General features: G+C 34.0%; 1 long non-coding RNA gene across 1 annotated transcript; it reads right to left on the bottom strand.

The window, feature by feature from the left end:
• Positions 1–16,520: 16,520 nt before the first annotated feature.
• On the bottom strand, positions 16,521–16,870 carry LOC113277824. The gene is made up of 2 exons (XR_003325153.1): positions 16,785–16,870; positions 16,521–16,634 (listed from the first exon to the last, which is right to left on the bottom strand). It is a non-coding gene; the product is annotated as an uncharacterized LOC113277824 (long non-coding RNA).
• Between the last annotated feature and the right edge of the window lie 10,467 nt (positions 16,871–27,337).

Here is a 27,337-nt window from a genome sequence, read left to right as displayed (position 1 = left end):
ATCCTGTGTTAAAAAAACATTCAATATCAAATGCGATTAATTTCTATGAAAAATATAAAAAAGTGATGTTAAAATGTGAAGAAGCGGGAACATAAAAATGCGAAAAGTGATTCAAATCCATATCCAGAAAATATCCTTTCAGCAATTAGATTTTTTTAACCTTCTTTATACGTCTTATAAGCCTTCGAGACTCTTGAAAAAACATAGCTTGGGTAAATCGGTGAGTTGCGCTATGCAAATCAGGCGACGAACTCGGCGACTTTTTTTCTCGATTTCTGCATCTGATTTCGATCTCTTTCTTCATTAATTCAGGTGAATTTCTCGACTAAATTCAATGATTGGTGTTGATTTTAAGTTTGATCTTAGTTACGGAAAATTAGACTGTCTGAAAGAGATTTCTGTATAATTTTTTGGTGGATTGTAAAAGGTTTTTCGGTCTGTTCATCAAAATATGGGATCGATTTTGAATAACCCTAACTTTAGTTTGTTTTCTGAACCTAAAGAGAAGAGAATCGAAGGTGAATTTTGTCATCCTGTTCCATCTTTATATATACCTGATGAGGAAATTGATGAATGTATCAGTGAATGGAAGTTTAGTTTAATTGGGAGATTAGATTTCGTCAAATTAAAATTTGTTGCTGCTGAAGAAGCTTTGAGGAAAAAATGGAATACAACAGGTACTTATAAATTAATTCCTCTTGGTAAAGGTTTTTTCATCATCGAATTAACAAATGAAAAAGATATGAAATATATTTGGAATGGTTTGTGAAAAAGCGGGGGTCTAACAACACCACCAAATATTTCGATTAGCAATCTGTATGGACTAACTCCGAAATACTTTGTTAGAGAATCAACTAGACAGTCAGACTCAATCTAGATAAAAGTATCTCAAGAAGTTAATATCTCTCTCTATTGATTTGATTTTTACTCAAGCGAAAAACAATAGCGAGTCTTTATCAAATACAAGGAATAACTTGGACGGTACCAAAGACCAATGTCCAAGGATCAATCAATATCAATCAACAACCAAAGGTTGGATTTCCAATTGATGATCACGAACGCATAACCTGTATTATTTCAATTATATAAATATAATGCGGAAAAGAAATAACACAGACACCAGAAATTTTGTTAACGAGGAAACCGCAAATGCAGAAAAACCCCGGGACCTAGTCCAGATTGAATACACACTGTATTAAGCCGCTACAGACACTAGCCTACTCCAAGCTAACTTCGGGATGGATTATAGTTGAAACCCAATCAGTCTACCACCGATCCAAGGTACAGTTGTACTCCTACGCCTCTGATCTACTACGCACTTGATTCCTTAGATGATCTCACCCACAACTAAGAGTTGCTGCAACCCAAAATCGCAGACTTCATAATAAACAAATCTGTCTCACACAGACAAGTCTATCAAAGAATAAATCTGTCTCCCACAGATAAACCCTAGGTTTTATTCCGTCTTAAGATATAAAATCAAGGTGAACAGGAACCAATTGATAATTCGGTCTTATATTCTCGAAGAACAGCCTAGATTAATCAATCACCCCTCCACAATCCTTCCTGACTACACAGGCGGCTTGTCGAGGAATCACAAATAGTGAGACGAAGATGTTTGTGACTTCTTTATCTTGACTATCGGAGAACTCTCACGATATCAAGCCAATCAATCGATTGTACTCGTACAATAGAAGATGCAAGATCAGATCACACAACTACGATAAAAGTAGTATCGGTCTGGCTTCGCAATCTCAATGAAGTCTTTAAGTCGTTAACCTGTTTTTAGAGAAGAAAACCAAAGGTTAAAGGAGAATCGACTCTAGCGAGCGCACTAGTATCACACAGAGTTGTGGGGATTAGTTTTGCTCAAAGATAGATGTCTCCTTTATATAGCCTTCAAATCAGGGTTTTGCCTTAGGTACAAAGCAATCCTTATTCACCATTAAATGAAAACCTGATTTAGATTCAAGCTAATATTTCTCAACCGTTAGATCGAAAACTTAGCTTGTCACACACACTTGGGTAGACGTTTACTGGGTTTGTGAAAACCATGCTCAAACATGTACGTGTATGTTGGTTCAACATAGTAACCCAAAAGGTTAACCATATGATCATTTCATATTAACCTTATTCTTCTTCACCATAACTAGTTCAATTGAATCAAATGAACTAGTTAAATAGTTGTTCAATTGCTATGAGATCTTATGTAACTACACAAGACACAACTGAAACAAAGATAATTCGATTCGATTGAATCGGCTCATGAAAATTATAGCCACGGTTTGCATAAAGCATTCCTTAGTAATTTAATGTTTCATGTTCAGAGCACATCTTTAGATCATAACCTCTTAAGTTCACAAACAAGTTCGCGGACTTAAGTTAATCCGTTGAGTTTTCCAAACTCCGCAGAAATTATCGAAAAGAGAACTTCTGCCAATTCCCGGACTGGGTTCGCGGTCTGAGTTTGCGGAATTAGCACACAAACGAGTTTTGGAAAATCCAGCAGAAATTCTCGGTCGAGAACTTCCGACAGTTCGCGGACCGAGTCTGAGAACTGGGTTCGCGGACTTGGCAAGCCAATTCCACAATCCTCCCGATTTCTCTTGATCAACAAAGTTCGAAAACTTCGGTTCAAGGAATACATGGTTATGTAATCTAAACTCTCATTCCAATCATTGAGACATTCTCAGAGGACGCTATGTAGCCGTTATTCATAGACCGATTCACGTCAGAGCAATTCTCAAAGTGATTGAAACTTTTCATGACTTTCGTCACTAGGTGAAGATAAACTTGATCAAAGAGAAACGCTTTACCAACACACGATTTCGAGATAAAAGATAAGCAATGAATGCTCAGCTCGAAATTTCAAATGTGTATGATCTAGTCTATATAGCATACGACTTTTGTCTCATAAGAAGTAGGATATAGAATAGATAGACTTTTGAGTGATAGATAAGTTCAAGTCTCCACATACCTTTTTGTTGATGAAGTTCCACGGTTCCTTGTATAGATCTTCGTCGTTGTATGATGAATCGCCATGAAGTCCTTGAGCTCAACTACACTTTTCTATCCTAGTCCGAGACTTAGCTATGTAGGCTAGAAATCAAGACTCATAGTTTTGATCACTAACATTGACAAACATGCTTGATATAGCAACGCATGCGAGGTCGACCGGGCTATGCTCTAACAATCTCCCCCTTTGTCAATTTTAGTGACAAAACTATTAATACATATGGAATACAAAAAAAAAGATAAACTTTAGTGGCTCCTATTCCATAGTCTAATCTTCAACGTTCCCTGAAATCTTCATCCTTCCAAGTACACCAATGATCCCAAAGGTTGTAAGTTTAGCATCACCGTTGTTGAAGATCCGTAGCTATAACAATGAGAGAAATAGAGATTCTCGATCATTATTATACAGTGTCATAGTATTATTTTGTAATATCAAAGTACAATTGTATCACGACTTTAACAATAATACTACGGTGATATGTATCACTCCTCCTTAGTCAATACTCCATCTCGATCATGGAAACCACTCCCCCTTACACAATGATCCGAAAACCATATGTATTTGTAGTGTGAACTACATTATTTCTCCCCCTTTTTGTCAATAAAATTGGCAAAGGTACAATAACGGGATCATAATGAAATTTCCACAAGAGACATTTCATAGACTAAAAGAAAAATACATACCAACTTAATTTAGATGCAATCATAAAGCCGAATCTAAATGCATTCATCAAGGAGTTTTAAGATACAAGATAACCCCTATAAAATTCCACAGCCGCACACCCCGCAAGATATTACCATTAAGCACAAGTTCAAAAGAACTCTCCCATGTTTGATGTCATTCCCGAAAGAACAACAAGAGCGACCTTAATTTCGAAGGAAAAGAAGGATTTTTTAATTGGACACCAAAAACCATAGGAATGATTTTCTATATCCAAAGCTCAACGAAATTAATCACAAGTAAACCCATGATTAATTAAATTGAAAACGCAACTAAATCATACCACAAAAGTGATCAATTTAATTGAAAGTGCTCAACATAAGTAAACTTACAGAGCTACGCCTAAGGTAATCATACGGAGATGACTAACTTAATCATTCACATACTCAACATAAGGAAAACCTTACGGAACATACGACTACGTTAACCAATATAACATGACTAGTATAGCCGTTCATATACTCAACACAAGAATTTGTGGAATATATGAAATCTCAACTAGATTAAATACAAGAGAACCTATAATTAATCTAATTAGAATACAAACAACCAAACTAATCACCGAAGTAATCAATTTAATTATTTTGGGCTCAACATAAGAGAACTTATGGAACCCCGACTAAGTTCATCATAGAATATGACAACCTTAACCGTACATGTACTCGACATAAGAAAGAAAAATTATGGAGTACAAACTAAATAATCAAACTGGTTGATTAATTTAGTTCCTAATGCTCGACATATAACATCTTATGTAACAACCAACAAGCCAATAAGAATAATTGACTTAGTTGTATCGTGCTGAACATAAGACACACAATGGAGCCTTTACGGTCAAACATAGCAAGATGGATCAATGAATATCAATACTGTGGATAACATACAAGGATCTATTCTATTTTCCATCATAACGATATAATAGACTTTATCCTTGTCAAACAAAAGATATCATCCTATTTTCCATCAAATACATGATTGCATAGGCATAACTTTTGTAACTTTCAAAAAGTCCATTCGTCCTTTCATCAATACGAATACAAATTCATGAACGACTTTACTTTTGACCGCAATATGGGACCTTCAAGTTCACAGACGTAAACAATACATATCCCATAAATAAATTGCAATATCACAAAATCATAAAGATCAATACTGCAATAACATCATCCTCCAAATATTTTTAGAATTTAATATCAATAAACCTAAAAAATAACATGAAGATGAAAACGTTGGACATAGCTATGTGTAATCACAATAATTGTTATTCCAAACTCTAGTAATCCTTTTCAAAAACAAGAATAAATTCTCATAAGAAGTTTCCTAGGCATCAAGACAAACTCGTAATGCACATATAAGATGATTTGTCCTTAGAGAGTAGAATCAATCTTTTTCGCCCGGATTTATACAAGAATATCTACCAAAGGCGTATAAAAAGATTTTCAAAGAAGAACATACAAATTCATTAACGACCATGCACCATAGTTTACATAAAATGATTATGAACATTTAAGAATCCCATAGTAATACATACTACTTCCCATTCTTGAACTTCCTTCTTTGTGATTCACTAATAACATTCTTGTAAAAGCTACAAATGATCTTAGAAGAGCACTACTCCGTGAATCCAAATGCCCAAGTCCAAGAGAAGTGGAACAATTGCAATGAAATGGAGCAAAACACTCAAAAACAAGAGACAGGACAAATACCAATCTTATCTCATCCAAATTCAATAATTATCACCTCCATTTTGAATAGGATTCAAAGAGTAATATAATGCAAAAAGAATGAGTTCATTCTGAGTTCGGACGAAATAGATACGGCCAAAAAAATTGCAAATGGGTTTGCAAACGAATTTTCGTATCCTGGAGCAGTTTGTAGACGGGGTTTGCGAACTTAAACCCCTGTATTTTGGTTTTAAATTATGTTATACATACTTGGTATGTGTACCATGAAGTCCAAACATCCCGAACTAATGTTTTCAAACCTAAACATTTAAGAACCTTAAACACAGATCAAGTTAGGTAGACATGAACGATAATCAAGGTACATGGATCATTATAAGTACTCAAACAAAACATAAAACTTGCTCAAGTTTATAAACATACCTTTTTAGAAAAGTACAATTCAATTCTACAGCCTTACCTAATATAATCTGTGTGCCCCAGTTGTTGTGCTTCCCTCACCGTATACATAGCAGGGCATTTCTTGGTGAGGATGCACTTTCAACTCAAACAAGTTGTGTTGTGGTGAACAATGTCTTGCTCACCATGGCACCAATAAAGAGTTTCTTTCCAACAACTCTTAAATCTTTTAGTGTTGAGAAACACCCAAGGAACTGTTTTTATAAGTCTATCAAAGAACTTCAAGAGAACCCAAAGAGATTTGTGTTTCCGGTTTCTTGTTTTCCAACTTATAAAAATCAGTTTCTGCAGATAGTTTTTAGTACTGTGAAGGGAAATTCTTTTGATAAAAGGAGACGTCCTAGATTCTTCATAAAAGAATAAAATACTACTATCTTGATAGGAAGTATCAGGAATTGAGCAACGAATCAATTCATGCTTTGAGGTGATACACTCAGATGACTGAGATTTAAACTTCTCTTGTAATTCGTTTTGTTTATCACAACTAATTGGATTACGCAGAGGAGGAGCATTGGTCTCACTGATTAGTAAATCAATATCGACCTCAACATGAATATTATTCATCATAACTTGATTTATCCTGTCAAGAGATTCTTGCACTTTCTGTAGGTATAACTCAACATCAAGAGATAAGCTCTCAAGCTTATTTTCAATCTCTGAAAACACTTCAAGGTATTTTAAACCTGGTGGCAGTTTAGATAGAATATCTTCTACAGATTTTATTAAATCAGTCATGGAAGAGAATTCTGAAATTCGTGGATCTGATGGTGCATTTATTGAGATAGCAGTACTGTCCGTAGAATCAGATCGCTACAAACACAGACTTGTAAGGTCTTAAACGTGTTTGCCTGCTCTAATACCAATTGAAAAAGCGGGGGTCTAACAACACCACCCAATATTTCGATTAGCAATCTGTATGGACTAACTCCGAAATACTTTGCTAGAGAATCAACTAGACAGTCAGACTCAATCTAGATAAAAGTATCTCAAGGAGTTAATATATCTCTCTTGATTTGATTTTTACTCAAGCTAAAAATAATAGCGAGTCTTTATCAAATACAAGGAATAACTTGGACGGTACCAAAGACCAATGTCCAAGGATCAATCAATATCAATCAAAAACCAAAGGTTGGATTTCCAATTGATGATCACGAACGCACAACCTGTATTATATAAAATATAATGCGGAAAAGAAATAACACAGACACCAGAAATTTTGTTAACGAGGAAACCGCAAATGCAGAAAAACTTCGGGACCTAGTCCAGATTGAATACACATTGTATTAAGCCGCTACAGACACTAGCCTACTCCAAGCTAACTTCGGACTAGACTATAGTTGAACCCCAATCAGTCTCCCACCGATACAAGGTACAGTTGTACTACTACGCCTCCGATCCCAGCAGGATATTACGCACTTGATTCCCTTAGATGATCTCACCCACAACTAAGATTTGCTGCAACCCAAAATCACATAATTGATAATAAACAAATCTCTCTCACATAGACAAGTCTATCAAAGGATAAATCTGTCTCCTACAGATAAACCCTAGGTTTTGTTCCGTCTTAAGATATAAAATCAAGGTGAACAGGAACCAAATGAAAATCCAGTCTTATATTCCCGAAGAACAACCTAGATTAATCAATCACCTCTCTACAATCCTTCCTGACTACACAGGCGGTTTGTCGAGGAATCACAAACAGTGAGACGAAGATGTTTGTGACTTCTTTATCTTGCCTATCGTAGAACTCTCACGATCTCAAGCCAATCAATTGATTGTACTCGTACGATAGAAGATGCAAGATCAGATCACACTACTATGATAACAGTAGTATCGGTCTGGCTTCACAATCCCAATGAAGTCTTTAAGTCGTTAACCTGGTTTTAGAGAAGAAAACCAAAGGTTAAAGGAGAATCGACTCTAGCGAGCGCACTAGTATCACACAGACGTGTGGGGATTAGTTTTGCTCAAAGCTAGATGTCTCCTTTATATAGACTTCAAATCAGGGTTTTGCCTTAGGTACTGGGTTCAGGGTTCGCGGACCGAGTCTGCGAACTGGGTTCGCGGACTTGGCAAGCCAATTCCACAATCCTCCCGATTTCTCTTGATCAACAAAGTTCGAAAACTTCGGTTCAAGGAATACATGGTTATGTAATCTAAACTCTCATTTCAATCATTGAGACATTCTCAGAGGACGCTATTTAGCCGTTATTCACAGACCGATTCACGTCAGAGAAATTCTCAAAGTGATTGAAACTTTTCATGACTTTCGTCACTAGGTGAAGATAAACTTGATAAAAGCGAAACGCTTTACCAACACACGATTTCGAGATAAAAAATAAGTAATGAATGCTCAGATCGAAATGTCAAATGTGTATAATCTAGTATATATAGCATACGACTTTTGTCTCATAAGAAGTAGGAGATAGAATAGATATACTTTTGAGTGATAGATAAGTTCAAGTATCCACATACCTTTTTGTTGATGAAGTTCCACGGTTCCTTGTATAGACCTTCGTCATTGTATGATGAATCTCCATGAAGTCCTTGAGCTCAACTATACTTTTCTATTCTAGTCCGAGACTTAGCTATGTAGGCTAGAAATCAAGACTCATAGTTTTGATCACTAACATTGACAAACATGCTTGAGATAGCAATGCATGCAAGGTCGACCGAGCTATGATCTAAAAATTTGTGGAAAGTTGATTCTCAAATTCTTAAACTGAGACTTTGGGAACAAAATTTTAATCCAGCTGCTCAGAAAACTACTACAACATTTGTATGGGTTATTTTCCTGGATTGGCTATAGAATACTGGAAAGAAAAGATACTTATGTCTTTGGGTGATGCAATTGGAAGAGCTATAAAGGTGGATGACACAAGTCTTAAAAGGGAAGTTGGATATTATGTCAGTGTTTAAGTTGAAGTGGATTTAGCTAACAAAATTCCTAATCAAGTTTTAGTCAAAACCAAATATGGCAGTTTTGAACAATAGGTACAAATTCCTAAAATTCCTAGTTTCTGCAGTCATTGTAAGGTTGTGGGACATTTGTTTACTAAGTGTAGAGTGCAGAAAAAAGAACAAGTGCATAAAGATGTTAATGGTGAGGAACCAAAGGTGTAAAGGAGAATATGGAAACTTAAGGAAAAGAATGCTCAGACACCTATTGGATTTGATATTTGCTACACTCCAAAAACTCAGAAGCATAATAGAGTTGAGAATGAAATGTCTGGTGAAGAGGAAGTAGTGGATGTTATTCTCTCTCCATTGGAGTATTCAACTGAGAATGCTAATGTTAATGAAAATGAGAATACAGGTAAATTTCATATTCTTCAGAATTTAGTGAATGATGATTTCCTTAAGTGTGAATAAATTGTTGGATGATGCAACTAGTAGCTATTCTGTTATTAATAAAGTTACCGTGGAAACTGGAATGGAGCAAGTGGTGCAAGAAGTTGTGAAAAAAATTGTTAAACCTAAGAATATCAGTCTGATTACAACTAGAAAACATAATGTTATGAATGCAGTGAAAGAGAAAAAAGGGGTGAGAAGTCCTTATACTTCTCAATCTCAACTTTCTATATGAAGACAATCTATTGGAACAAACTAGAAAGCATAATGCTATGAATTCAGTGAAAGAGAAAAAAGGGGTGAGAAGTCCTTCTACTTCTCAATCTCAACTTTCTATATGAAGACAATCTTTTGGAATATCAGAGGCTTAAGGATACCTAGATCCAAAGATAAACTAAGAAGTTTAGTAAAAAAAATTAGTCTTACTTTAGTATGGGTGGTGGAACCAAAAATAAAATGGAATTCTAAGGATTGCAAAAGCTTAAAGTTATCAGGAATGAATCACAAGTTAATACATAATTCAGTTAATGGTGATAAAGCCAATATATGGTTATTTTGGAGTGCTTCTATAACTGAACCTATAGTGGTATCAATAAAAAGACAAGTGATTACTATAAATGTTGGAGGGGTTTTAGTTTCTGGTATTCATGCAGCTTCACTTTATGTGGATAGAAGGGAATTATGGAATGAATTGATGAATATAAGTAATATGGATCTACCATGGATGTTAAATCGAGATTTAAATAAGTGTTAAGTTTAGAATAAAAAATAGGTGGAAGAACTCCTTTAAGAATAGAAATGCAATATTTCCATGAAGTGCTGAATTTCTGTAGTTTAGTACAAGCTCCAAGTTCAGGTTTACAATATACATGGTGCAATAACAGAGCAGGTGTAAAAAGAATTGTGTGTACTTTGGATAGAGCTTTGTTCAATGTGAAATGGATTGAGAAATATCCTACTTGGAGCTATAAGGTGGGAGTAAGAAGCATTTCTGATCATAGTCCTTTACTGGGATCTTGTGTGATGATTCCCAAACCAAAAAACATACTATTTCGGGTTCCTAAAAGTTTAGCTGGAACATGATGACTTCAAAAGAGTGATTAAGGAGGTTTGGAATGAAGATATATAAGGTAATCCTATTTTTGTGTTTATGAAAAAAATGAAAATCATGAAGATAAGAATAAAAGAATGGAATTGGAGCATTTTTGGTGATGTTAGAATCAAATTGGCAGATGATGAAAAAGAAGTATTGAATGCAGCTTTAATTTCAGACAAGGATACAAGTAATATTTCACTTTTAAATAATTTTGTGGTGGAAAGAGGGAAACAAGAGATATTAACTCAACAACATCACTCAATTTTATAACAGAAGGCAAGGGTGAGTTGGTTAAAGGATGGGGCAGCAAATACCAGATTTTTTCATACTTCAATAAAGATAAGACAAGCTACTAATGCTATAACTGAACTTAAAGATGATGTTGGTACTATAATTAATGATCAGGCTATGATTTCTAACTCCTTGGAGATGCATTTTAAAGAGAAATTCAAATTCAAAGAGGTTCACTTTATGGAAGGAATTTTTTGATGCAATCCCATAAGTGATAAATTCAGAAGATAACATGATGTTAGAGAGAATCCCTTCACCTTAGGAGATCAAAGAAGCAATTTTTTCATTGAATGCAGCAGTGCTCCTGGTCCTGATGGATTTCCAGATTTCTTCTACAAATTTGCATGGGAGATCATTGGAGATGAAGTAATAAAAGCAGTCCAATATTGTTGGAGGAAAGGTATCATTCCAAAAGATCTAAATTCTAATTTTCTAATAAGACCTAAAGTAAAGTGTTCTAGAAGACCAAATCAATTTAGGTCTATAGGACTGAGTAATTTCAGTTTTAAGATTTTCACAAAGATAATGACTTCTAGAATGTATGGGCTCATGGAGAAGTTAGTGTCAGAACAACATGGAGCTTTTATAAAGAATAGATGTATTCAAGAAAAAGTTGTTTTCGCATTTGAACTAATAAATGAGTTAGACACAAAGAGGAGAGGTGGAAATGTAGGATTAAAATTGGATATAACACAAGCTTATGATTCACTAAGCTGGGAATTCCTATTTCAAATCATGAGAAAGTTTGGTTTTTCTCAGAAGTGTATAAATTGGTTACATCAATTGTTCACTTCAGCTAGAGTTTCAGTTTTAATAAATGGAGGTCCAGTTGGTTATTTTGAAGTGAGTAGAGGATTGAGACAAGGTGATCCATTATCACCAATCCTTTTTGTTATAGCTGAAGATGTCTTGAGTAGAAGCTTGAGTAAAATGGTGAAGGAAAACAATATTGTACCAATGGTGAATTACAGAGGAGTACATCCCACTCATATCCTTTTTGCAGATGATGTTTTTTTTGTTTTTCAATGGGCATAAAAAGAATATACAAAAGGTGGTGAAGATTTTAAGTGATTATCAATCATCCTCTGGGCAAGTAATCAATCAAATGAAGAGTAAGCTTTTTGTGTGTGGTGTAACTGAAGCCAGAAAGCACCAAATTGCAAATGAACTTCAAATGAATCTTTCTCAGTTTCCGGATAAGTATTTGGGTGTAATTTTAAAACCATGATCTATAAAATCAAGTATAGTTTGGGGTGTAGTGGAAATGATGCAAAATAGATTGACTGGATGGGTAGGGAAAATGCTATCTTTTAAAGACGCAATAACACTTATAAAGTCAATTTTATGTAGCATTCCCATTTATAATGTGGCAGTCTACAAGTGGCCTGCAAGTGTGGTGCAGATATGTGGAAGACTCATAAGAAATTTTCTATGGATAGGGGATCCATATGAAATAAAAAGTGTTACTTTAAAGTGGAATGAAACATGTACTCCAATTGAGGAAGGTGGTTGGGCATAAGGAGAATGGAAGTGATTAATAAAGCTTTGCTAATGAAATTAGTGTGGAAGATACAAAATTCTGAAGCTGAATGGGCAAGATTTATGAGATAAAAATTTACTAATGCTAATGGTGAATGGATTACAGGATATAAAAAGTCTTCAGTATGGCCTGGCTTAAGATGGGTTATGGAAGAAGTAAAGCTGCATACAAGATGGATTATAGGTTCAGGAGAGCAAATTTCAATTTGGAATGATGCTTGGATTAAAGAACAACCTCTGATTGAACTTTATGAGGAAGATGAATACATGTTGCAGAATAGAAGCATGAAAGTAGCAGATTTGATTATTAATGGTGAATGGTTAATACCTTTTAGAATGTTACAATACTTTCAAATAGAGGAATTACCTATTATATCAAAGAAGAAGGACACTAGAATTTGGACTGGTACTATGTCAAGTGAGTTTACAGTGTCATCTGTTGTTGAACTGATTAGAGAGAATTGCCAAAAAGTGACTTGGGCAAAGTATGTTTGGAATCCAATTCTTCATCCCACAACAGCAAGAAATGTATGGAAGATAGTGAGGGAGGTTTGTGCAACTGATGAAAAAAGGAAACACAAAGGTTTCAGCTTAGCTTCAAAATGCTATTTATGTGGTGCTGATACTGATAATCTGGAGCATATATTATGGTTTCGTAACTTCAGTCAGTTAATATGGAAATGGCTTAGAGGATTTTTCTTGTTCTGCAATTCAAAATCATATGAAGATGTGATGAATTTTGTTAAACATAAAAGTGGAGTTGTAAAGGATATATGGGTACTTGTTGCTTCCATAACAATGATGGAACTTTGGTTCTTAAGGAACAAAATTTGCTTTGATGAGGAAAAAGTGGACCTTGGAAAGTTGAAGAGGAGAATAAAACAGTTTACTACAAACTGTGCAGTAAGAATAAGGAGTAGTATGTGGGACTGTAGTTATGACTACATGGTTTTCAAAAAATTTGATCTGAAAAATCAACCAATAAAGTTACGGAAGATTGTCGCAGTGAGATTTTTCTTATCTGCAAGAAATCAAATACTTATTTGCTGTGATGGTGCTTCCAGAGAAAATCCAGGTGCAACAGGTTATGGTTTGTGTGCAGAGATGATCAGGGATAGTACATACGTGCTGAAGCAAGAGGTCTGGGGATTGCAAAAAATTACATTGCTGAAATAATGGATATTACAGGTGCAGCTGAATGGGAATTACAGAATAATAAACTTGACTTGTGCATTAATTCTGATTCTAAAGCTGCAGTGAGTGCATACAACTCTGGAAAACTGCCTTGGTTTGTGCAGGTAAGATGGAGTAGAATAAAGGATTTAATAAGGAGTATTCAATTTGTACATAGCTTGGGGGAAGTGAATTTCTCTGCTGATTCCATGGCAAAGAAAGGAGCAGGCTTGGAGAGAGGAGCTGCACTGAAATACAATACAAAACCAAGTTTCTTACATGCTCTGGAATCACCTGAGCAAATTTACTATAGATTTTGTTGAGTTCTGTTTGCTTGTTGGGCTCCAATTTTTGTCGGGCTTTTTTAGTTTTTGTTTTTTCAGTTATTTGGTTGTTGGGCTCCTTTTTAGTTTGCAAACTTTTGAGTCTTTGTATTTTTCCATAATGAGTAATAAAATTGGAATTGATTGAGCAATTTTTTTTATAAGCCTTCGAAGTTATTGATGACAAACTTCAATGACTTCCCTAATACCATTAATGGCTTGTTAATTATCAGACCTTATCTCAAGCTTTTGATATGTTTTCGAATTCGTATATTTCAATATCTTGGAGCATGCATATGACTTCATAAAACAGCTAGAGTCCCCTCCATAAAGGTCTATTACACATCCATAACCATTTACAAGATCTTCAAAAGTAGCATTCCTAATTACATAGAACCAACCAAAAGATGTTTTAGTTTTGGAACCAGATGATTTTATGTTTCATGTACATTCATCAAGAAGTTTAGGAGGCTCCTAATTAACTTTCAAATATGCTTTTTCATTGTGCACGTAAATGGCAAGGTCTTCTAGACACTACTTTATATAGATGCAACTCTTGTACACATTACAAATTTGGGGAAAAGAGTACTTGGAGTACTCATAACCTGTAAAGAATTGATAATTCCTCGTTAACTCTAAACTAATAATATGTCCATATATCCTTCACTTCAAACTCTTAATTAGTTTGAGAAATTTGTTGATTAGTCCAGAAACCCGCGACCCGTTTAATCTATGGTCCATCCATAAAAAACATTTAATTGGAGGTCCAAAAATGTTTTAATCTTGCAAAAAGACCCGCCTGCCCTTTTTATTGTACATGCAGAAATTAGAGAAATAACTTTTATCTTTCCAGGAAGCCTTAAATACCTCTCATTTTATTTTATCTTCTTGTTCTTCTTCTTTTCTTCGTAATATCGAAATGATCTTCGTAATCAATCTTCAACAAAATAAACGAGAAAACCCCTAGATTCGATGAAAGCATTACAAAATTCAATTGAAACCATCACAACAATCAACTGAAAAACCAGATCTAAACCAAAAAAAAATGGTGAAATCAAAGAAGTAAATCGTACAAGAAGAAGTAACGGGAGAACATAGTAAATTTCGGGCACGATTTTCAGTTTCTGTTCTTGGAATTTGATTGAAGATTTATAAACAGGTAATTTGTTGATTTGGTAGATGTGTTCTGACTTGATTTGATTTTGCAGGATTTTTTAGGGTTTATTGCAATTGTTATGGTTTACGGATTATTAAGACTGAAACTGAATTTATTACAATGAATTTTGTCGGGTGGTATTTGATTTTAGGGTTCATTTTTGCTGGTTGTAGTGACATAATCCTATTTTTGTATTGTGTTTTTACTTCTATTTTTGTTGATTTTTGATACCAATTTCCTTATGTAATCCTACAGTACATATCAGTGTGTACTGCTAAAAACCCTTGATATGTACTGTTTATCCCTTCTACTGTAGATTATATTTCTTACATTACATATTCATATGTAGTGCATGTATGTTGTGATGATCCCACAGTACATATCAGTATGTACCGCTAAAAACCATAGGTTGTGGATGATCCCACAGTACATGTTGATATGTATTGTACGTATGTTGTGTATGATCCAACATAAGTATCACTATGTACTGTTAAGAACCCTACTTTATGTATGATATGTACCGTTGAAAGTAATTTGTTCCCGAATTTCTACATATCAACATGTAAAGATGGATATATATGATGGATACAAGTTGCTTATGTTACATCAATATGTACTAGGTAAACGCCTTTTATGCTTGGTATGTACTATCTAACCCCTAGTACATATCGATGGAAAATTTCATTTTCTGATGTTTGAATACTAACAATACACATTGACAGTATGTTTGTTAAGGGTCTTTTCTCTCTTATCAATAAGTGAGGCATCGTAATGTATTATAACCGAACCAACGGGTGAGTAATCAAAAAACATTTCCAAATTCTTATCAATATATATGTATTGTTAAATCCCAGTACATACCAATATGTACAGTGCATTTTGAACTATATTTGTGTTGCTTTACTTTGCATAAGAAGGTATTATTGATATGTACTGATGGAAAAACTGTCTTACAATACATATCCATCAGTATATACTGATGTGTACCTGGAAACTCAGATTGCATATGTACTATCCTTCTAGGTACATATCAATATGTACTACTAACTTGCAAAAGGAAAAAACAAAAAAATTTCTTGTGATTTATTACTTAGGTCCAATAATATTTTGGGTTCTTATCAGTAAATAATCTTTCAGTATGTTTTGCAGTTATTTTCCATCACAAGATTCATCAAGAAGAGTTAGGTTCTGCATTGCTCGCAGGAGGAGTGATGATGAAGATGCAAAGGAAGAGATCTACTCACTTGTAATTGTAGCAAATCTTTTTGCAGAAGGTCTCAAAGATTTGGGCACTATAGTCATTGAAGAAGCTGATGATTAGAGTTAATGTTATTTTTTCTAAGTAGACTGAAAGAAAGTTTGATTATTATCAAGATTTTAGTTTTTTCAGATTGTATTTTTTTTTTCTATTTGAATTGTTTTAAGAAAATAACATCCTTTAGGATAAAAATACACTTCTTTTTCATCCATTATGTCAACAATAATGTTCGCAATCATAATATCCAGCAGAGAAACTGTATTTGTCAAGTAAGATAAAGCTTGTTTTGTACAAAATACACTTCATTAGTGTCTACCAGGGATAGAAACAATAATATAAATAAATATAATACTCTCAAGAACGCTGACAAAATCAGTACAACGAAAATCTTGTATGGTATATATAAATTGGGTTTTTTACAAAGATATCATCGTTTTAGAGATGCGAGAATATGGTAGCTGGAACCAATAAAAACACTCGACGATAACGCCAATACAAGGCCATGAACGTTATCCGAAGAAATCCCCATTGTAAAAGAAGAGATTGATTCTATAATCTACAAACCAATTCCTACAATCAAAAAATTTTTTTTAAAAAAAATCAATCCTTTCATAAACGAAACATATAATAGCTGATCAAATATGGATGTTTTATTGATTCTGAAGGTGGGTTTTGATGAATGAATCCAAAGATTGAAAAAAAGAAAAAAGAAAAAGTTACCTTCTTTTTTATGCTGCTGCCCTGAGTAGGAAAGTATCTACAAACCCATCACCCCCATTAGAATATTGGTAATGGCGATGAAGATGATGGGTGCTTGATGATGAAGATGGTGGTGGTGGTGATGTTGATGGTTTGTGATCATAACTTCATGGCAGCACCTCTGTAATTGGGGAAAAACAAAACTATCGAGTAAAGACTTAACCATTAATGACTTAAACAACCTATATTGTTGAGTAACCAATAGGATCTTGAAAATATACCACTAAAATTCGTGTTTACGAGGGGGCAGCGCCCCATATACCATTGACCTCCGTTAAAATGTTTTAATCATCTACACTAAAGAAATGGGGAAAAAAAGTTGAAATTCAAAATGAAAAATTATAGTACATATACAAAATGTACTAAAAAAATTTAGAAGATATGTAATGTGTAAAACCTAGTAAATACTGATATGTACCGAGTAAATACTAATAGATATTGATATATACTCTAAATAACAGTTATGATTAGTTCCATATACATGTTAACACTATAAAAATTGGAGATGAATACATGAACTCCATTCAAATACAATACATAAGTAGGTAGAACTAATATTAGAAGCGCAATGAACAGTCAAATGCATTCAGACCAAAGATATATGGGCATGTATCTTAGAGATTTGCACCTCTAATGAGAAGAGATTCGAATAGTTCATAATAGATCATTCTAAAACCACTAATCAACTGAGTTTCCATAAAGGTTCATAGCTACTGTAGGGTATAATAATTGAATGAATATGGAGCATACAAATACACCACATATATAACAAATAGAGTCAATGAGTATGGTGCATTCAATTAATATCTTATAGTCAATTCATTTACACATTTCAAAATGAAAAACCACAGTACATATGCATATGTACCGAAAGAAAATAATAATTGAATAGATAATGTTATGTACGGTGTAAAAATCTACCATTTAGAACAGAAAGGTTACATTTAGGTTACCCTTATCATAACGTCGGATCATGGAAAGTTCAAATAGCCCCTCCCAGATGAGCTAAATCCGAATTTAAATAAAAAAGATCGATGATTACTTACCTAAATCCGAGCAACTTGTTCTTGTCCAGTCAAGTTTCACTAAATATCTTTTCATCTGCTTCAATTTGGTCTACATTCGGCTAACGAAATGTGATCATATTCATATCTCGTAAGTTCCTTTTGGTACTACAATTTGGTCTTAGAAATGAAACAAATAAAACTAACTTTGGTACATAAATCACATACATAGATTACGCCAATAGATAAGGTTAGAATTATGTAGATAGTGTTCATTAATGTACTACCAAGACCCAACCCCTTGTATCTGTAAAATTCTTACCATGAGTACGTGGTCATATCTCTAGTTTTTTCCTTTAAATTGATGTTCAGGGGCTAAAAACACCACCTTTTCCTTGTGTTGACACCTTCTCTAGCATTGTCTTCCTTTCAGGAAACTTCTTTACTTAACATTTTATCCTTTGCCACCACTATCACCCATTCCCGCCGTCTAAACTGTTAACACATAGGATAAGTATGCAAATGCAAAATCAGTACATAAACATATGTAATGCGAAAGCACTACGGGAAAATATGTACTGTGAAAAATCAGTACATGCAAACATGAATTCATTTTTTTTTGAAGATAATATCAAATAGATTTTGAACACATATCAACAAGTGCAATCCAATAAATCAAAAACGTTTAAGCTAATCACCATAAAAAAAAATCCGAAAACGCGCCAAAAATCAAATCGATCCGTATAATCTAGTCGATTCTCAAGTAAAAGTTCAAAATTGACCACATCTAAATCAAAATTAAACATGAAGCTCGTACCTAATATAATATGAATTGATCAAATCAGGAAAAACAAGCTGATAGTGGTGGCAAAGGATATAATCTATCACTTACCAAAGAAGAATCAAAAGATGATATTTGAAAACCCTAAAAAATATTTTTCCCTTTTGAACAACAACTAAAAGATGTTTAAAATCAAAATTAGAAGAATTATAATAAGACTTAGCTTTTCAAACAGCAAGAATGGTCCATCGTCGAGTGTTATTTTGTGATTCTGTAAAACCTCATCTCCATGAATAGCAGAGCTCTGATGTCGAATAGAAACTGAAGAAAATGAAATACGCGGTTACTTAGAATGATAATGATATACGTAAGGGTATTCTGGGAATTGATAAGAAGTACATGATAAGTTGCGCACGTGTGCTGGATTATTGAGTAAAGAATCTGGTCCAAAAACATGTTTTTGGACCAGCAGATAATTTTATTCTGGTGGTGGACTACACAGTAACGTGTTCTGGATATATAGGATTAACCAGTAATTCCTAGAGTTAGTTTCTTATAAGGACACCAATTTAAGATACAAACTACGATGAACGTAACCTAGTTTAGAATTCATGACATGATCATTAGTACTCAGCTAGGCCACAACGACCACAAAAAATAATCCCAACAAGAGATTTTGATGACACCACTAATAGCCTAATCGGAAAATGGGTCATTTGTCCAAATATTTTAAATCACGGTTCAAATGGACGAGTAAAAAATAGTTTGGGTGAAATGGCCAAAAAAAATAGTAAGGATGAAACTGGCTTAAATTTAAAAAATATCAAGGATGAAACTGGATACATCCTGTGTAAATTAAAAATAAGAAAAAATATTTGAAAATGGACACGATGAAACTGGTTACATCCTGCCCATTTTTACATTTTCGTCCATTTAAACAGTATCAAAATCTAACTGTCCATTTCACCCAGGAATTGTTGATTTTGGTCTTTTAACCAATTTTGTGTAGCTTAATAAGGCTAACAAGTACGTGACAAGAATAATATTTCTGGCATGAAAGATCATTTTAGGGTCCCAACGTAGTCATCAATCAATGTCATGGAACAAGCAACAGTAAATACAATAATAAATGCATAAAGTATGATCATTCAATGGCTGCTAACTTAATTACAATCAAGTACGATACCAATACATAATAAACAGTAAATATGAATCATTTTAATCAACTATAGTCGAGTTATATGCTTACGAAATCCCATAGGTTTGCATATCTCTAGTTGATATATTAGTCAAATACATCGATGTATGCTAGCTAATCTTATTATCATATTATGATGGAAATTGATTATGAGTACTACAATTGTAATGGCTGATTTTGGAAATAAATTATATTGCTAATCTTTAGTATATTCGAAATTAGTACATCTTGTTTCCAAACAAGCCTTGGTTATAATATAACTATATAAATATGTAGTCATGTATCTTTACAAACTCATTCCCTGAACACACCTTTGTCGTGTGGAAAAGCCAACTTAAAAGAGATAGGAAGTAATCTAATTAGGTAAAACATCTTGCATTGACTTTCGTTTAAAGTCTTATTTGGGATCAAGAAGCCTCTAGACTAACCGCTGGTGGAAGCTAGGTTTATTGTTTATTACTTGTTATGAACTAACAATATAGTTATCTTTAGTAGATCAAACTTGGTTATTTTGTAGTCTTTTTATTATGATACATAAGGTCACTCAAGTTTATTTGAGGATTTGACAATCGCTGATCTAATTGATTATAGATCTGTGGGATAATATTGTTGATCAATCAACGTTAACAAACTAAGTTATATGTGTCTGGTCGTTTGCATGAGTTATTTTAAAGACTATAGTTGAATATTAAAGTCTTGAAGACTTTTCTTTTTGGTTCTGATCTTTGTATTACTTCTTGCGAACTTGATTTTATGAGATCCATAAGCAGTTTGTATTGACAGACATAAGACTTATCGAAGACCGAACAAAATTTCTAGTTGTATTAATTTGCTTGGCTATATCTTGTTCATCAAGATTGGTTATTTCGATAATCATTGTATTGGTTTTGATATTTAGGCCAAATGAGTGTATATATTAATATAAAAGGAAAATCCTTACTTTACTTTATCACTAATTTAAAGATTGATTTGGGTGATAAATAAGTGAATTGGTTACTGGAAAATATTTAGTCTTTTGTTGTTTTGGGTTACGATCCAAAGGAGTTGAGAGTAAAAGTCTTCACAACGGTGAAGCAACTCAAGATAGTGGAGTCTATCTTGGGATTCTCACGTGCATGTCAGATTGGTTATAAACGCAGGGATACTGAAGGAACTGAGTAAGGAAAGAGTGTTTACTTGGTCTCAACTATACGACGTTGTGATAGTCAATTTGTATACCTGCTTAATTATCAGAGCATTCAAAACTGCACTAGGTCCCGAGGTTTTTATGTCAGACAACTTTCCTCGTTAAGAAAATCTTGTGCGTCTGTGTTATTTTCTTTACTTGTATTATATTTTCTAGCTTTATAATTAAATTAAATACACTTGTATATTAATCATCTTGGTATCCATCCATAGTTAGTTAGATTCGAGCTTTAAATATTACCAAGAACACCTTGTTGAAATATTGTTTTGGTCGTTATTGTTTCAATAAGATTATAAAAGGTGTGTCTTAATAGGTTGATCTCGAAAAGATAATGGTGTACTTAGTACCCTCGTCATTTCAATAACTACTACCAAGTGCATCCTGATTAGACTTAGAGAAATATATTATTTCCTTGATTTCCCCTCATTAATTCATTCTTTGTGTCTTTATATTTAAAAGAACAAAATGTAACTCGACCATCAACTCTTTCGGGAAGAAGAGAAATACTCGTCATGTTGATCTCTTCTTTTTCATTTTGACGAACATTACTCTGTTGTTATTTTTTTTGTAAAACTTATGGGTTGGGGATATTTATTTTTTATTCCTTGTATTTAGCCAATTTTTAACCGTATATAAAAATTATATTTCCAGCGGATGTTCTGCATGGGATGCTACGATGAAAAACACACATTTACCAGGAGAAGATCTTAATCTGGAGACTACATGGGAATTGATTATCTCTAAAAACTAAGGTGGCCTTGGTTTAGAGTGAATTGTAAAGTGACTATAGGCGCTAGTCTAAGCCCACATCTCAATAGTTGGTGTTCTGGTCCATATGGATCAGTCTAGAGAAGGGTGTTTGGGTACACATTAAAAAGTAATATTTTGGCTTAATTAATTTGAATACTCAAAACTTAGATTGTAAAACAATTATTTTTACTTCCACCTTTTAAAAACTACTTTTGTATCTAGTTTCCCAACTGGTTAGTTTGAGTCTAGTGGTGGTTCTGTTGATGGATTCAAATTCAAAAATCGATGGTGTATTATTTTGTTTCAAGTTTTAGTTCAAGGGAAAGATTGAATCAATGCTTGAACCACGGAATAAGCACAAAGCAATTTAGCACGTGAGATTTTCATTTTTTTCGCTAAACCACTTCGCAAAATAATAATAATTGGTCATTAAATTTTTAGTTCGTGGAGATCAATGACTGAGATTCTTCGCACATACAAATTGAATCTCTTCAAACCACTAGATATAACCTTCCATTTAAGTAGACTTGGATGGGTAAGTTAAAAGTTGAATTGGAACACCATTAGACTCATATGAAACACAGGTCTCAACAACTCGCGTTCAAGCAAGCCAATATGCCAATTTTTTTCATATATGGCGGCGTATCAATATAACCCTTGGGTAATGTAACCAAAAATATAAAAAATTGTTCTGACAGAAGAACAATGTCACAAATAGGGGGATATTCACTAAGGTATTGGTCTGGTGGTCTATGATATCCGGTGTAAAAATACACCCATCACGAGAAAGTGTCAGGATGTGCAGACAGTTGACAAGAGTAGAGGAGTACCAGTCTTCCATAAACAATAAGAACGCGGTTTTTATCATATTCCCACGACCTTCACCTTTTCACTACTTCACGAATTCCACTTCCTACGAGGTTAAGTGTGCAGTTACGACTCTACAAAAATAGATTCTTTAATCTATGCAAAATCATAACATACAGAATGTATTAGACATACAAGATACAATCTTTTTCGAACAAGTCTGTCATCTGATTTTTCACATAAGCCTTCTCTCAGTCATATACAAAAAATTATTTATACATAGTCATAAATATCATATCTCACATAGTCTAGCACTCTGATCTCAATACCTATTCTTTATTGATTATTTTGTGTATTGCTTGCTTTGTGAGATTTGTTCTTTTCTATCATATTTCTGGTGATTAAAACAAATATCTCATTTGTTCTCATAGGTTAAGCTCTTAATTAGTTTTGTTCATAACTGGATAAAGAAGGAGTAAACTATTTTTAGAATCGCAATATTGATCTTCCCGTGATTGCACTTTCTGAATATATTTCAGGGATTCCATAAGATGGTCTTAGATGTTGTCTTACCTTTTTTAGTCTGTAACTGGCAGGGAATAAGTCCGAGAACCGTAATTTATACCTTTACATGACCAAGGAAGATATAATTCTTGTGTGAGTCATATCACTCAAATTATGCTCTTCATAACTGGCCTAGAGAATAATTTATGTCGATATTATTTTTTCCATGAATATAATGTTTTTTGATGCCTTTAACATTAAGTTCATTAGTTTTAACTTATTTGTTCGTAACTGGAAAGAAGAGAGAATTTTTTTTTGGGATACACATGTTAATGTCCATGAAATACTTCTCTTGTTGTTAGAGAAACGTCGCTCATGTTGTTCTCTTGATAATGAAATCAAATGGGGGAGATTTCAATTTGAACTTGTGCTTAATTGCTATACATTTGTGGAGAGTGTGGTTGTGGAATTATAATATATGATTTTATCTTTATCTCTCCTTGGTGAAGATGCTAAGTTGCAAAACCTAGTGGAATCGTCTTAAAAATTTGGTATGTTATCTTTAGTGGCGATAACTCTTTTGTATAGTTCATTAACATCTATTTTCTTTCACCTTTGCTAATTTTGTCGACGATGAGGGGAAGAATTATTTATTAGTATTTTACTATAACATATGGCTTTTATGAGCATCATATAAGGGAGAGTGAATTGGAAGTTGTAGATTATACATATTATGAAAAAAAAGACAAGTTAAAACTAAGGGAGAGAACATGTCACCGTAGTACTGCTTCAAAGTTTTGCTACAATTCGACTTTGAGGTAGGTAAAATCACTTTGCAGTGGTGTAACAACTATTGAGTATATTGACTTGTGATTCTATAAAATCTCCAAATGAATATTTTCATAAATTGTTATTTTCTACGGATCTTCAACAACAAAGGTGCTAAAATGATCATATGCAGAACCATGGAAGAACTTGAAGTACGAGAATCCAAGAAGATGATGAAGATTCAAGAAATCAAGCAATATGAAAGCTGACATGAAAGGTTTATTTTATTGAATCCATATGTATTGATAGTTTTGTCATTAAAATTGATAAATAGGGAGATTGTTAGAACATTGCTCAGTCGAACTGCTATACCCAAGCTTGTTGTCAATGTTAGATGTACAAAATTATATCCTGATTTCTAGTTTACTAAAATCAAATCTTGGAATATGATTAAAGTATGATAGTTGAGTATCAGACATTACTTAATAACACGCGAAGATTGAAAACTGAAGAACAAACAAAGACATTAGCGAGAACTTCATTAACAAAGAGGAACGTGAAGAATGACCCATCCTATTTACTCATGGCATATATCATTATATCTTATGAGATTATGTCGTATTATTTTAGTAGATTTAGTATTGCAAATAAGAAATTTCGAGTTCAATCTCATCTTGGCTAAACTCTCAAAATTTGATTCAAGCAATGAATGCTTATAGATCCTTAGCAATATTAGTTAGAACAATTTTATCGTTCACAATCTATTTTTATTCCAGGTTGATCATTTGGAAATTTCCCAAGTAACAATGTTACTGTCTATGGCTATTGGGAATGTTTCAAATTAACTATGAGAAATTTAGAACTGCTACAAAAAAATAAAATTCTTTAAGTTAATATGAATTCTGCGGACTGCAGAGGTTTGCAAACCAGATTTGCGAACCCTTTATATCTGATTTTGGGAATAAGGCAGGTTTGCGAATCTGATTTTCAAACCCCTACCATTTGACTTAGCAAAATGCCAGAGGTTTGCAAACCCCTAAAGCCTGACTTTGAGAGTTATTAGAGGTTTTCAAACCCTATTTGTGAAATTATACAGTTCCAATTTAGCAGAAGGTCACAAACTATACTATATGACTATGTTCTCTTTTGCTACAACTCTCATAGACACTTCCGACACAACTTTATTCACAAAATCACTTCGGGTTTGTGGATTATTGTTTAGTCTTTACTGTTATTGAACACCGCTAAGTGCTTGTAAGTTCAAAGACATATTTGTCACGATGGGCTATCATTATGCACGGTTCCAGAATCAGGCTATAGTACATATTCTTATGTGTAAATTCAAGGCGGACTTTTGACATGCTTACGTGAATTCCTTTTAAGAATTTTATCTAAATGACAAAGTATTTTCTTGGATATCAAGATAATCGTAGCTTGAATTCAAAGCTATCTATAGCCTTGAAAATCTATAAATAGAGAGACTGATCTTGCAACAAGATTTCTCAATCCCCGACGCTCTTGTGTCCTAGTTGCAAAGCTAGAGTCGTCCTCTATAACCGATGTATTCCGTAGGAGTGTATTCTAGGTTACAACTTTGAAGACCTCACTTAGGGACTCATGAAGCTCGAGCAGACTATCCTTTTAACTGATAGTTCTGAAAACGCGGGGGTACGAAAATACACTGCCAACTTTTTCTTAGGCAGTCTGTACGGATAAACTCAACACAATTCCGAGAGTTCAACTCAATCAAGAAATAATGTCTAGATCTCTCTCTCTCTCTCTCAATTAGAACGTTTACAAAACCAAGTCCGTGAACCAAATTACAAAGAGATTAGTTGGACGGTACCAAAGACCAATGTCCAAGAATCAATGAAGTCGTATCCAACAAAACAAGATCGGATGTATCTTCTATGATTGATTAACATAGAACTTGTGATATTTCAATTATAAAGATAAATAATATAATGCACAAAAAAAAAAAAAAGAAATAACACAGATACCAGAAGTTTTGTTAACGAGGAAACCGCTGCAGAAAACCCCCGGGACCTAGTCGAGAGTGAACACCAAACTATATTAAGCCGCTACAAACACTAGCTTGCTACCAATTAACTTTGGACTGGAATGTAGTTGATCCCAAATCGAGTCTCCCACTGACTAAGGTACAGTCACGCTCCTTATGCCTCTTCACCCAATATGACTCCGCGCAATTGATTCCATTAGATGACGTCACACCAACTAAGAGTTGCTTCAATTAAATTGAAGACTTTAAGCCAACCAGCCTCCCACAGATTAAGCCTATATGTGATTTCCTTTACAATCAAAAAGTTCGATTAAAGGTGATGGAAATCTGTAGCAATAAACAGAGTCTAGCTAACCTCAAAATCCAGATCTATGCAACCCGAAGTGAAACCTAGATTATTATTCACCTCACAAGTATAAAACTTGTGGAATCAACAAAGTTTGATACGAAGAGAACTTTGATGATTTCTTTCTATCTTGATCAAGTGAGCAACTCAACAATCGATCAAGATCAGGATACGTACTCGAGTTACCAAGAAAATGTAACTGTACATGGCTTCACGAATCCCTATGAAGTCTTCGTAATCGCTAAACCCTAAAAGGGTTCGAAAGAGGACGCCTCTAGTTACAACTAGGACACACCAAAAAGTAGTGTTAAGATTTCAAGATCCCACTTGCTTGAAGTTCCCCTTTATAGACATTCAAAGCATAGATTTCTTTAGGTTTAAGCTAAGATATCATTGGAACCTGACAACCAATATCCACCATTAATTAAATCTTTGAATTTTATTTACATAAACAAGATATGCACTCTGGTTAGGTGAAACCGTAACCGAACCGTGTATAAAGACTATATTCAGGTGGTTAGCCGAAACTATCTGATTTGAACTTATAAGCTTAATATTCATTTTCATAAACACTTAAGACCTTAACCTTGAGTCACAATCATGTGATCAAATAAGTCTGGTGTTTTTATCGAATTGATCAAATGCTAATTATCTCGTAGTAATCATTTTATTGCACTTGAAGATAATCGACATGGTTACTAGATGTACAAAGTACAAATACCTTAGCCGTTGGTGAGTTAAGTCAGTCATAGTACTGTATCGGTTTGTAAAATATTAAGCCAGACCACGTTCTGGAATCCACAGAACTATCTTGGTATGCATACCGGTATATGTACCTTAAGACTACGGCCGGTTCCGGAGTCCACATAACTATTTTGGTATGAGTACCAGTATGGATACACAACCGAGTTCCAGGACACATAATTACTCCGGTATGTTTACTGGTGTGGATACCAAATCGGTTTCGTGACCACAGTTCATTTACAATGTGCATACGGGTATGCGTACCGATCCGGTTCACGAGCTAAACAAAATTTTTACATGATGTGCATAAGTATATGCGTACCAAAAATCTGCAAGTCGACATATAACTACTCCGCTACGTGTACGAGTACATGTAATACGGGTTCAGACTCATAACAATTTTCCC

The sequence above is a fragment of the Papaver somniferum genome, chromosome 5, assembly GCF_003573695.1.
Source record: "Papaver somniferum cultivar HN1 chromosome 5, ASM357369v1, whole genome shotgun sequence".
In the NCBI taxonomy this organism is placed as follows: domain Eukaryota; kingdom Viridiplantae; phylum Streptophyta; class Magnoliopsida; order Ranunculales; family Papaveraceae; genus Papaver; species Papaver somniferum.
Note: the sequence above shows the minus strand (reverse complement) of the source record. Positions and strands in the feature narration are given on the sequence as shown.